Here is a 12,214-nt window from a genome sequence, read left to right on the forward strand (position 1 = left end):
TAGGGCTGTTTTTCCCTCCCTTTCTTTTCTACCCCTGATTTTTTTAGTTATTTTCTCCCTTTTAACTCACCCTCCTTATAACTTTTCGCTAGTTATTAAAATAGGCATATTCTCCACCTGAATTATCTACACAATTGTATTAGATTTTCTTAATATAACTTAATGCCTTTAAAGTTTGTATCACAAAATGTTAAAGGCTTAAATACTCCAAGAAAATGGAAGATGGCTTTGCAGGTAATTTAGAAGAAAAATTATATTATTTTCCTGCAGGAGATACATTTCAGGAGTCGAAATCCACCAAGATTTTCCAACAAGACCTTTCCACGTCTCCTTTGCATCTGCTCCTATAAAAAAAAGAAGAGTAGCTATCGTTACAATTGGATGACATTAAGGTGGACAAGGAGCGATATGTTTTCTTATACTTAAAGGTAAAATTGGTCCATTTGAAATTACAATATTTAAGCTCCCAACAAAGGTCAATACTCGCTGATTTCACACAGCGCAAATTATTTCTAGAACAAGATTTTAATACGGTTTGTGAGCCTAAGACTGGCAGATCCAAATATTCAGCTGATATCAGAAATGACCATCTAAACTTTTCTATTCTACCCCCAACCCCCTCTAAACATATTAGAGACATGGTGTTGGTATGTATGTATGTATGTATGTATGTATGTATAGTATATCTTTATTTGTATAGCACCATCCATGTGCATAGCACGTTACAGCAGTAATACACGTGACATACAATAGGAGACGTAATAGCAATAAGCGCTTCATACATAAAAGTAGACATTACGACCCCGAAGAGCTCACAATCTAAGTATATGGAGATTTTTACATTCAAGGGAGAGACATTACACAGTTACATAGTAGATGAGGTTGAAAAAAAAAGACATGCGTCCATCAAGTTCGACCTATGCTAAATTTAGACGACAGATACTTTATCCTATATTTGTATTTACAGTATTTTGATTCAGAGTAAAGCAAACCAAAACAAAAAAAAACACCCCAGTGAAATATCCAATGAAGTCTCATAAGGTGTGTCACGTATGGCACACCTGTGAGCACGTAATCTGCATATGGGACAAGGGTTAATACACAGCCATCTATCTGACCCCCTTTTCACCGTCCGCAAAGGTTCCTCAAATTAGTATTATCGGCCACACTCTGTCACAGACAGCACACTTGTGAGATGTGACTTATATATGCAACCAGGGTTAATACACACGGCTAAACTAACCAACTCACCTTTCGTCTCCTCACGGTACGTCAAATTAGTTAATATTTACCCTTGTTCAATTGCAATCATATCTATCTGCTACCACCACCCAAAAAATATGCAAATAAATGTAGCAAAATGTGTCCAAAAATGTACTTTATACAAAACGTGCAAATAGTTCATTCAGAATCCAAAGCATTACTTATCAAAGTTATGTTTTAATATATATATGTAATGAAAATGGTGGGGAATATTACATTATTTAATCAATTTCGTGCTTCAGGGTTTAATGTGGGACCATTTGTCTTAAAAATACAAGATATTGGGTTTATGACATGTCAAGACCCTTCCTTGGTCTGTGCAGATCTACAAAGAGGGCTTAATTGGGGGAGGGGGGAAAGAGGGCATTATAACTGACGGTCCACTAAAAGTACAATAGGTGTTGTATGGAAATGATAGAATTTAGGATAAGGACATTTGTTTTGCCAGAGATGGGATTAAACGATGGCTCTCCTGACATTTTTATAAACCGTACACTTTTAAAGATACTTTTAAAGGCATTCCTGGAAGGGTTCTACTGAGTACCAAGGGGCGTGATTAACCCTACCATTAAAAAAATATGAAATATGGCATTCTGGACCTGACACGTACTCTGAATCATAACGTTTAGATATTTGTAATCATTTCAAGGAGACGAATGCAAGGAGGCCAAACATGTAAGTTCTACAAGGTAGGCAGGGACAGATATCCATTTGTCACTCAAATGTATCTATTCATATGACTCACGTGTGTCTTAAGTATTAGAGAAATGAAGATATGAGGTCTTTCATATATCTAGGCACCTTTTAAATGTTTCTTTAGGTGTTTTTTTCCCCCAAGTCGTAAAAATGTCAGACAAGCAGCTGATTTACGCACAAGTGAGTTTATAGTGTTCCAAATAAAAGGAAGTCAGAATAAAAAGCCCTACTTTTTTATTATAAGTTAGAATTCAACAAAGGTGTGTTTTGGAATCAGACACAGGAATTTTCATCTCCTACTCCAGTGACTTCTCTGGAATAGACCTATGGTAATGTACTGTGAGGGATTTCTGTTTTATTATTTTATTTTAAGAAACTGTTCTGCATTCATTGTAATTGTATGTTCTTGTATTAATCTTTTTCTGTAATCTAAAGTACTTTATTTGTATATATATATATATATAAAAACATTTAATGTGATGCTTTGGGGCTCTGGGGAGAGTATTTACATTTCTGGACACATTTCGCTACAACAGATTTTGGTGTGTTAAGTGCATAGTTTTTAATAAACAGGGACCAGAGACCCTGGCAGATATATATTAATTATACATGTTGTATATTTATTGGGTTGTTGCAGTGGATAGATGTGATTGCAATTGAGTAAGGGGTTAATATTAACTCTTTGAAAGTACCTTGTGGAGGAGAAAGGTGTGTTGTCTAGAGTAGCTGTGTGTATTAACCCTGGTTGCATATCTAAGTCACATGCTCACTTGTGTGCTGTTCATGACAGATTGTATATGGGGATGATTGAAGGGAGATATTGTTCATTTGAGGGACCTATCCGAAGGTGAAAAGTGGGCCAGCTTACAAGCTGTGTATTAACCCTTGTCCCATATGCAGGTCACGTGCTCACAGGTATATATATATATATTTTTTTTTTTCTTAAGATTAAACAGAAACAGAAATCCCTATACAGTACGTTACCATATGTCATAAGTCCTGTCCCAGAGATGTCACTGGAGTAGAAGAGAATTCACATGTTCTGATTCCAAAACACACCTCTGTTGAATTTTGATTTTCAATAAAAAAAATGCCATCATTTATGCCCAGACTTTCTTACACTGAAACACACATAAGACCCACCCCCGTGGGTGACATTTACCATTTGAAAGACAAAAACCTTATTTTGCAACGTTCCAATGTGTTCTGAATATATAAAAGGCCTCATAACTTTGTGGCAATAATACTTAGACTTGCGAGTCATATTAATAGGTTCAGGTGAGTTTACTGAATGTAACAATACTCATTTTGACCGGCTTGCTCCTAAATTTAAGCGACAAACAGATATCTGTCCCTTTCCACCTCCAAAACATCAAGTGTTTCACCTTATTGCATCTGTCCAATTGCAACTGTTTAGACTATCTATACATTATTCTTCAGAATAGATGTAATCCCATTATATCCTATTTTTAATATAGCCCTCCAGCTACAGTGGTGAAAAAAAGTTTGTGAACCCATTAGGATTTTCACATATTGCACAGATTTCAAACCTAAAGTGTTATTGGATCTTAATCTAAATCCTAATAATAAATAAAGATAACCTGATCAAACAAGTGACACAAAAACATGATACTTTTCAACATTTATTTATCCACAAATGATTCAACATTCAATATTGGTGTGTGAAAACTTATGTGAACCTTTAGATTCAGTACCTACTGCCAACCATTGAGCAGCAATTACTTCAGCTAATCATTTCCTGTAACTGCTGTTCAGTCTCTCATATTGGTTTTGAGGATATTTGGCCCATTCCTCCTGTTACGGTCACGTACGTCGCTGTGTACTGTCCAGGAGACGGACCTGCTGGGCAGAGGTGGAGAGTAGAGACTGACCGTACCTGGGATACGAATCCTGAAGAGTAGAATTGTGAGGTTCGGGTTCGAGATCAAGAGAAGGTAGGATGTTCGAGGTCACTGTTCCGGGGTCAGGGATGGAGAATGCAGAGTAGTAGGGGGTCACAATTCCGAGGTCGGCTGGAGAAAGCAGGTTGGTCGTGGTCACAGGCTGGAATTGGCAACAGGGAGGAACAAGGTATGCAGGATTCGGCAATAGCAGGAGTCCAGGGAAACAGAACTTTGCAAAGGCAAGGAAGAGAGGGGAATGCAGCCTTATAAATGGAGCAGGCAGGTGCAGACAATTTGATCATAGAGAGGCTGACTTCCTGCCTTGGCAGCCATGTTGGTAGAGGCAGATGTCCTGCCTCAGCGGTCATGTTGGGATGTCCTTACAGAATCCCCCCTTTTAGGGGCAGACTCTGAATGCCCAGGGGTGGGTATAGCAGAAAAACCACCTTTGCAATTTCCTGACCAAGGCTGGAGAGTGGACATCGGACGTCTTGACCCAACTCCTCTCCTCCATGGCCATACCCCTTCCAGTTAATAAGGTACTAAAGGGACCCTCTTGAGACACTGGAGTCCAAAATCTTCTAGATTACATATTCGGGTTGCCCGTTCACAGAGCGGGAGGGGGAAGATTCCTGGAAAACCGGTTCCGGATGGCTGGTTTGAACAAGGATACATGAAATGTGGAGGGAATATTGAGTGATGGAAGGAGCTCCAGCTGGAAGGACTCCTCGATCACTCTACGGAGCTTTAGTTTTGAAAGAACTTAGACTGGTGGTGGCTGTGAGAGTCTCCAGTAGATAGTTCCAGTTTTGGGGTGCACGGTAAGAGAAGGAGGAGTGGCCGGATATTTTGCTGAACCTTTTGACCAGGTCCTGAAAAGCCTGGAAGGCGGGAGGAAGATTTGTCACTGCCTCTGGTTTGGAGCAAAGAAGGTTCCCCAAGGAGGGTGGGATAACCAGACACTTGGACCTACAGGATAAGGCCCATGCTGTCACCTGGCCTGATGACCAGTCAATCCGTGGGTTATGGACTCGCAGCCATGGAAGTCCCAGAATAATGTCTGTGGCTGGAGAGTGAATCACGTCCAGCTGTATGGTCTCGTGCTGAAGTACTCCGATCGTAGCCGTCCGTTGAAGAGTCTCCTGGAGGATGATCCTGGCCCCAGCGGTCTGCCATCCATGGTCACGATAGTCATAAGGGGAAGATTTCTTTTTAAGATGAATGCCAACACAAAGAGCGAAAGCCCGGTCCACGAAGGAGCCTGCCGCCCCTGAATCCACAAATGCCTGGTTTGACACAGAGCACCCCTGCCACTAAAGGCAGATGGGTAACATCAGACAACAGGGGGAAGGAGGACAGAAATTAGATGTGCTCAGTGAAGGTCCTCCCTCTTTCTTTAGACTTTGGCATTTCCCGACTTCTTGGGACAGGATCCAACTATATGCCCCTTCTCACCACAGTAGAAACACAGCTTGGTCGTACGTCGGTGGTGCCTTGTCTCCTCTAAAAGCCGCATACCCCGCAACTCCATGGGCTCCTCCTTAATGGTAATTGGGGCCGGAGGTGGGTTTGGAGGATGAGGTTCTGGAAAAACCGACAAGATTTGCAGATCCCGCCTCCGTTCTTGCTGCCTTTCCAGAATGTGGATGCCAGAGGAAGAGCCAGCACTGTGCTGTTCAGGATTGAGAGTAGTTGGCTCCTTAAGAACCGCCGGAAAGGGTGTCACTTGCTGGGCCAGAGGGATGGGTGCCAAAGAGGGATCGGCCAGGGATGCACTGAGACAATGGCTAGCAAGGGTTTACAAAGTGGAGGCGATGGAAGCCAATGAATTATCCAACGTAGCTAGGTAGGTGGAGTGTTTAACCAAGAGTTGATCCTGAAGGGACACAGCCTTCTCCACCTCTGCGGGGTCCATAGCGTATGGCCTGTGCAACATGTTACGGTCACGTACGTCGCTGTGTACTGTCCAGGAGACAGACCCGCTAGGCAGAGGTGGAGAGTAGAGACTGACCCATACCTGGGATATTAATCCTGAAGAGTAGAATCGCGAGTTCCGGGTAAGAGGTCAGGAGAAGGAAGGATGTTCGGGGTCACTGTTCCGGGGTCAGGGCTGGAGAAGGTAGAGTAGTAGAGGTCACAGTTCTGAGGTCTGGGCTGGAGAAAGCAGGTTGGTCGTGGTCACAGACTGGGATCAGCAAAAGGGAGAAACAAGGCAGGCAGGATACGGCAATAGCAGGAGTCCAAGGAAATAGAACCTTGCAAAAGCAAGGACGAGAGGGGAATACAGCCTTTTAACAGGAGCAGGCAGGTGCAGGCAATTTGATCATAGAGAGGCTTACTTCCTGCCTTGGCGGCCATGTTGATAGAGGCAGATGTCCTGTCTCTGCGGCAATGTTGGGAGGTCCTTATACCTCCTTACAGAACTGCTTAAACTTAGTAACTTTTGTGGGCTTCCTTGTAGGGACAGCCTGCTTCAGTTCCTGCCACAACATTTGGAAGGGGTTTAGGCCCGGACTTTGACTAGGTCATTCTAAAACGCAAAATCTCTTCTTCTGCAGCCATTCTTTTGTAGATCTGCTTATATGTTTCAGATCATTGTCTTGCTGCATAACACACTTTCGTTTCAGCTCATGGATGGATGGCCTGACATTCTCCTCTAGCATCTTCTGATACAGGAAAGCAGCCCCAAACTATCACACTCCCACCATCATGCTTGAGATGAGATTCTTCTGTTGGAACGCAGCGTTTGGTTTTTGCCAAACATAACATTTCTCATTGAGGCCATGTATAAACCTTGGGGAACCTTATATATATCTGGGAAATTAGTTGGGGATGTCTGGGATCGAAAACCAGGAGTCTGGGGGACACTGGGCAGCCCCAATGTAATTCACCCCCGTCCCCACAAATAGTGCCTGCATGCCGGGGAAAATCAGGGAACCACAGTAGCTCGCCCCCCGAACTCCTGCAAACAAAACGAATACATTTTCGCCCACCTAAAATTTACAATCCCAAAATCTCATGTCTCTACGACACAGGGAACCCCCAAAGCCCGTAAACAGGTCAGCTTTTTTCTATACTTTACCTGGGGCATCCAGTTCCCCCCCCCCCGCACCTCCCCCATCCTTATGTATGGACGGGTACCCATAAAGCCTACACTGTTTGCAAGGAGCCATACCGGTTCCTGGGGTACTCCCTTTTCTGAATATATTAGATCATATTTTACCGCGGCTCACTTTCGTTCCTGGGCTTGTGCAGAAGCAGGGCACCCTAGTGGTGAGTCGCGGTTACGTTTTTAAGGGGAGATATTGCCGGGGCAATATGCATACAAGTATCCTAAAATCATGCCTCATTGTCGGATACATTTATCGGGGAACTAGTAACTCTGGTCCCCGACCTGGAACGCACATTCTGACACCACTGTTTCTGCAAAATCCCCTTTAAAACTCATGCACTAGAAATCCCTGCTCGATTGAATGCCCGGAAAGGGAAAAACACAAAAAATACGTTTTATACATTTTAGGCGGTGGATTGCTGCCCAAATACACATAGGGATGACTATAGGGGTTCCCTAATAATCACCCCTGCTTCCCTGCTCCCAAAGTCACTTTCTTGCAGCTATCTCCTGGGGGAAATCACAACCATACTTAGCATTCCTATCCCACAACCCTGCAGGGGACCGTATATGGTAACATGGTTACAGAAAATAAATAGTTTTACCTTACTGTACCCAAGAGCTAACCCTGTTGGCCCATTATCCACGGTCTCTAGAGGCAACCGGCCGGGCTTCACCTTTATTAATGAAGGCAGCTACCTCCGACCGGCACAAGCTCTATCCTGGATCTTCTCTTACCTCTCCCATCGTACTTTCAGTGTCTCTTTTGCTAACACCTCCTCCTACTCTATCGATCTCTCTGTGGGGGTACCAGAGGCTCTGTCCTGGGACCTCTTCTCTTTTCTCTCTACACACTCTCTCTCTCTATGTGACCTAATCACATCTCTTGGGTTCAAATATCACCTCTGTGCTGATGACACACAAATGTACTTTTACTTGAGTTAGTTCTTAAGAAGTTAAGCTCAGTAATAGCCAAACCATTACATTTAATATCCAAGGACTCCATTTCCACAGGCTCAGTACCACAAGATTGGCGTAAAGCAGATGTGTTGCCTATATTAAAAAAAGGAGCTAGATCACAACCGGGGAATTACAGGCCTGTAAGCCTGAATTCAATAGTGGGAAAAGTACTTGAAGGTTTAATACGGGATAATATTCAGGCATACCTAATGGAAAACAAAATTATTAGTAATAGTCAGCATGGAATAATGAAGGATAGATCATGCCAAACTAACCTTATTTGTTTCTTTGAGGAGGCAAGTAGGAATTTAGACCAGGGTAATGCAGTTGATGTGGTCTACTTAGATTTTGCAAAGGCTTTTGATATGGTTCCACACAAGAGGTTGGTGTACAAAATAAAGCAAATTGTACTCAGTAATAATATATGCACCTGGATTGAAAACTGGTTGAAGGATAGACAACAGAGGTTTGTCATAAATGGAACCTTTTCAGGTTGGGCTAAGGTCGTGAGTGGAGTACCTCAGGGATCGGTACTGGGATCCCTGCTTTTTAACTTGTTTATTAATGACCTTGAGGTTGGCAAAGGCTCCATCTTTGCTGATGATACTAAATTGTTTAAGGTAGTAGAATCAGAGCAGGATGTAATTTCTCTCCAGAAGGACTTGGAGAGACTGGAAACTTGGGCTGGTAAACGGCAGATGAGGTTTAATACAGAGAAATGTAAGTTTGTGCATTTGGGAAGCAAGAATAAACACGTGACTTACAAATTTAAAGGGGATACATTGGGGGAATCCTTGATGGAGAAGGATTTAGGAGTGCTTGTAGACAGCAGCCTTAGCAATAGTGCCCAAAGTCATGCAGTAGCTGCAAAGGCAAACAAGATCTTATCTTGCATTAAATGGGCAATGGATGGAAGGGTAGTAAACATAATTATGCCCCATTACAAAGCATTGGTAAGACCACACCTTGAATATGGAGTACAATTTTGGGCACACCTCCTTAGAAAAGACATTATGGAACTAGAGAGAGTGCAGAGAAGAGCCACCAAATTAATAAAGGGGGTGGACAATCTAACTTATGAGGAGAGGCTAGCTAAATTAGATTTATTTGCATTAGAAAAGAGGCATCTAAGAGGGGATATGATAACTATATACACATATATTCGGGGACAGTACAAGGAGCTTTCAAAATAACTATTCATCCCAAGGGCAGTACAAAGGACTCGGGGCCATCCCTTAAGGTTGGAGGAAAGGAGATTTCACCAGCAACAAAGGAAATGGTTCTTTACAGTAAGGGCAGTTAAAATGTGGAATTCATTACCCATGGAGACTGTGATGGCAGATTCAATAGATTTGATCAAAAAAAGGTTGAACATCTTTTTAGAAAGGAAAGGTATACAGGGATATACCAAATAAGTAAACATGGGAAGGATGTTGATCCAGGGAGTAATCCGATTGCCATTTCTTAGAGTCAGGAAGGAATTTATTTTCCCCTTATGAGATATCATATGATGATGATTTCACTTGGGGGTTTTGTTTGCCTTCCTCTGGATCAATAAGTAAGTATAAATATAGGATAAAGTATCTGTTGTCTAAATTTAGCATAGGTTGAACTTGATGGACGCGTGTCTTTTTTCAACCTCATCTACTATGTAACTATGTAACCCCTGACCTTACACCTGCTGTACAGACCAAAGTTTCTGATTGTCTAACTCCTATATCATCCTGGATGGCCCTAGCCATCTTAAACTTAACATGGCAAAAACAGAGCTCCTCATATTTCCTACAAAAGCTGGCCCTCCTACTTCCTTCCACATTACTGTTGGAAGTACTATCATACACCCAGTAGCACAAGCACGCTGCCTAGGGGTCACACTCAACTCCTCTCTCACATTCTCCTATCACATTTAAAAGGTAGCTAAATCCTGTCCTTTTTTCCTCTGCAATATTACAACGATACGCCCTTTCCTCTGTTGCTCAACTGCTGAAACTATGACACAGGCCCTCATTCACTCCTGTGTCAACTACTGTAACCTCCTGCTGTCCGGCCTTCCTGCCTCTTACCTGTCTCCCCTTCAATCTATCCTTAACGGTGCTGCCATAATCACTCTACTCTTTCCTAAATCTATCTCCGCACCTCCCCTCCTGAAATCCCTCTCCTGGCTTCCCATCAAATCCCGTATCACACACTCAATTCTCCTCCTTGCTTTTAAAGCTTTATATTCTTCTGCCCCTCCTTACGTCTCAGCCCTAACTTCTCGCTATACATCATCCCGACTCTCCCGGCTCTGTTCTGCTCAAGGATGTCTTCTCTCTACATCTTTTGTATTTCAAAGCCCTCTCCCACCTTAAACCTTTCTCACTGACTGCCCCAAACCCCTGGAATGCCTTTCCCCTCAATACCCGACTAGCACCCTCTATCCACCTTAAGACTCACCTGCTTAAGGAAGCATATGAGTAGCACTGTGGCTAATACTATAGACCTGATACATGAAGCTTGGCCCCTTGCAGACACACTTACCAGAATGCCCTCAAAACAAAGGCAGTGAAATAAAATGGGGTTTATTTGGATAAAACCTTGGAAATACAACAAAACACAAAATTCAGAAAGATACACACTTACTGGGGTCTGGGGATTTAGATCTAGCCTTTCCTAGGTGCAGGGCTCCCACTTGCAAGGGCTTACCCTGATAAGAACCTTGTTCCGGACGTCCTGGACCGCGATTCAGCAGAAACTCCTGACCGGGACATAGTCCCAATAGTCCTGGAACCGTTTTCTGGAGGAACTCCTGACCGCGACCGCTACGTTCTCAGTTGTGAACTTGGACCTCGCGTCTGACTTAGTCTATGCAGGGAAAACTTTCCTAGCTTCAAAACGAAGCCGGTTGCTCTGCTATTTGGGACAGAGCAACTTTGAAAAGCCCGTCCTAGCTTCATCGACTCAAGCCACAAAATTGTCTGGTTCTCTGACTGGGGCTTCTCCTTACATACCCTCTGCTGGGCTATGTTCAGCATGGAGGAAGGAGGAGCGACCAATCAGAACGTGGGAATTCCTCCCTGCCAGCCAATAGAAACAGGGGCTCGTCTCTGGGCTGACGTCAGAGGAGGAGGTGTGCCAAGCCGGCTCGAAAAGCCGGGTGTGCGGGAAATATGATTTTGGCAATGGGAGAAGCACCTACGAGCTGTATCTCCCCCAGCTAACTCATTGCCACCTGCTGGGCAGGCTCCACCAAGTCTGGCTGATACAAAAGGTGTCCCCACAGGGTGCCCTTTGTTCTCCAGACTTGGCAATTTGCCCTTCCTCGCCCACCAAACGGTCTTCTCACCTCCTGACATCCTCTCCTCTTTGAACTACGGACTCTATACAGACATGCCGGCATCTATGCTGATGCCCTGGCTGACTGTGTAGAGCCTTATACTAAATTAGATTGTAAGCTCTTCGGAGAAGGGACTCCCTTTCCTAAATGTTACTTTTATGTCTGAAGCACTTCTTCCCTTTGTGTTATTTATATCTTATTATTTGTTATTTATAGCTTATTATTTATATGATTGTAACTATTACTGCTGTGAAGCGCAATGAAGATTAATGGCGCTATATAAATAAAGACATTCATTCAAATGTCTAAAACATTATACAGTGCACTTTAATAACGTATACACAATGGGGAATCTTATACTTATAAGGTAAATGGATTTGGGATATTTGGGCTCGAAATCCAGGAGTCTGTGGGACATTGGGTAGCCCCGGTGTAATTCACCCCGTGTACTGGCAAATCATACCTGCTCGCTGGGGAGGATTAAATGACTACAGGTAACTTCGGCCCCCGAACTCCTGCAAACAAAATAATTGCATTTCTACCCAAATATCCCCCCTAAAATTGACACACAAGAAATCTCACAGTTCTAGTGCCAAGCAGGGGTCACTTTATATTCCACATGTATTATCCCTGGTCCCTGGCTTATGGTGCTTATATAGCTACCAGGGACCCCACGGTTTCAGGGGTAACCAGAGGGCTTAACCTTTATTATGTCGCCTGGTTACCCCCTACCGTCACACTCCTGCACAAGGTACTTTCAATAAGTTAATATTTACCCCATACTCAATTTCAATCATCTCTATCCGTTGCCACCACCCAAGAAATATGCAAAAATATGTAATTCATATATATGTAATAGGGTCTCAGGTCCCTGTTTATTAACGAAAAACTATGCACTTAACACACAAAAATCTGTTGCAGCAAAATGTGTCCGAAAATGTAAGTTACTCTCTATAAAACGTG

Source organism: Ascaphus truei, chromosome 3 (genome assembly GCF_040206685.1).
Source record: "Ascaphus truei isolate aAscTru1 chromosome 3, aAscTru1.hap1, whole genome shotgun sequence".
NCBI lineage: Eukaryota > Metazoa > Chordata > Amphibia > Anura > Ascaphidae > Ascaphus > Ascaphus truei.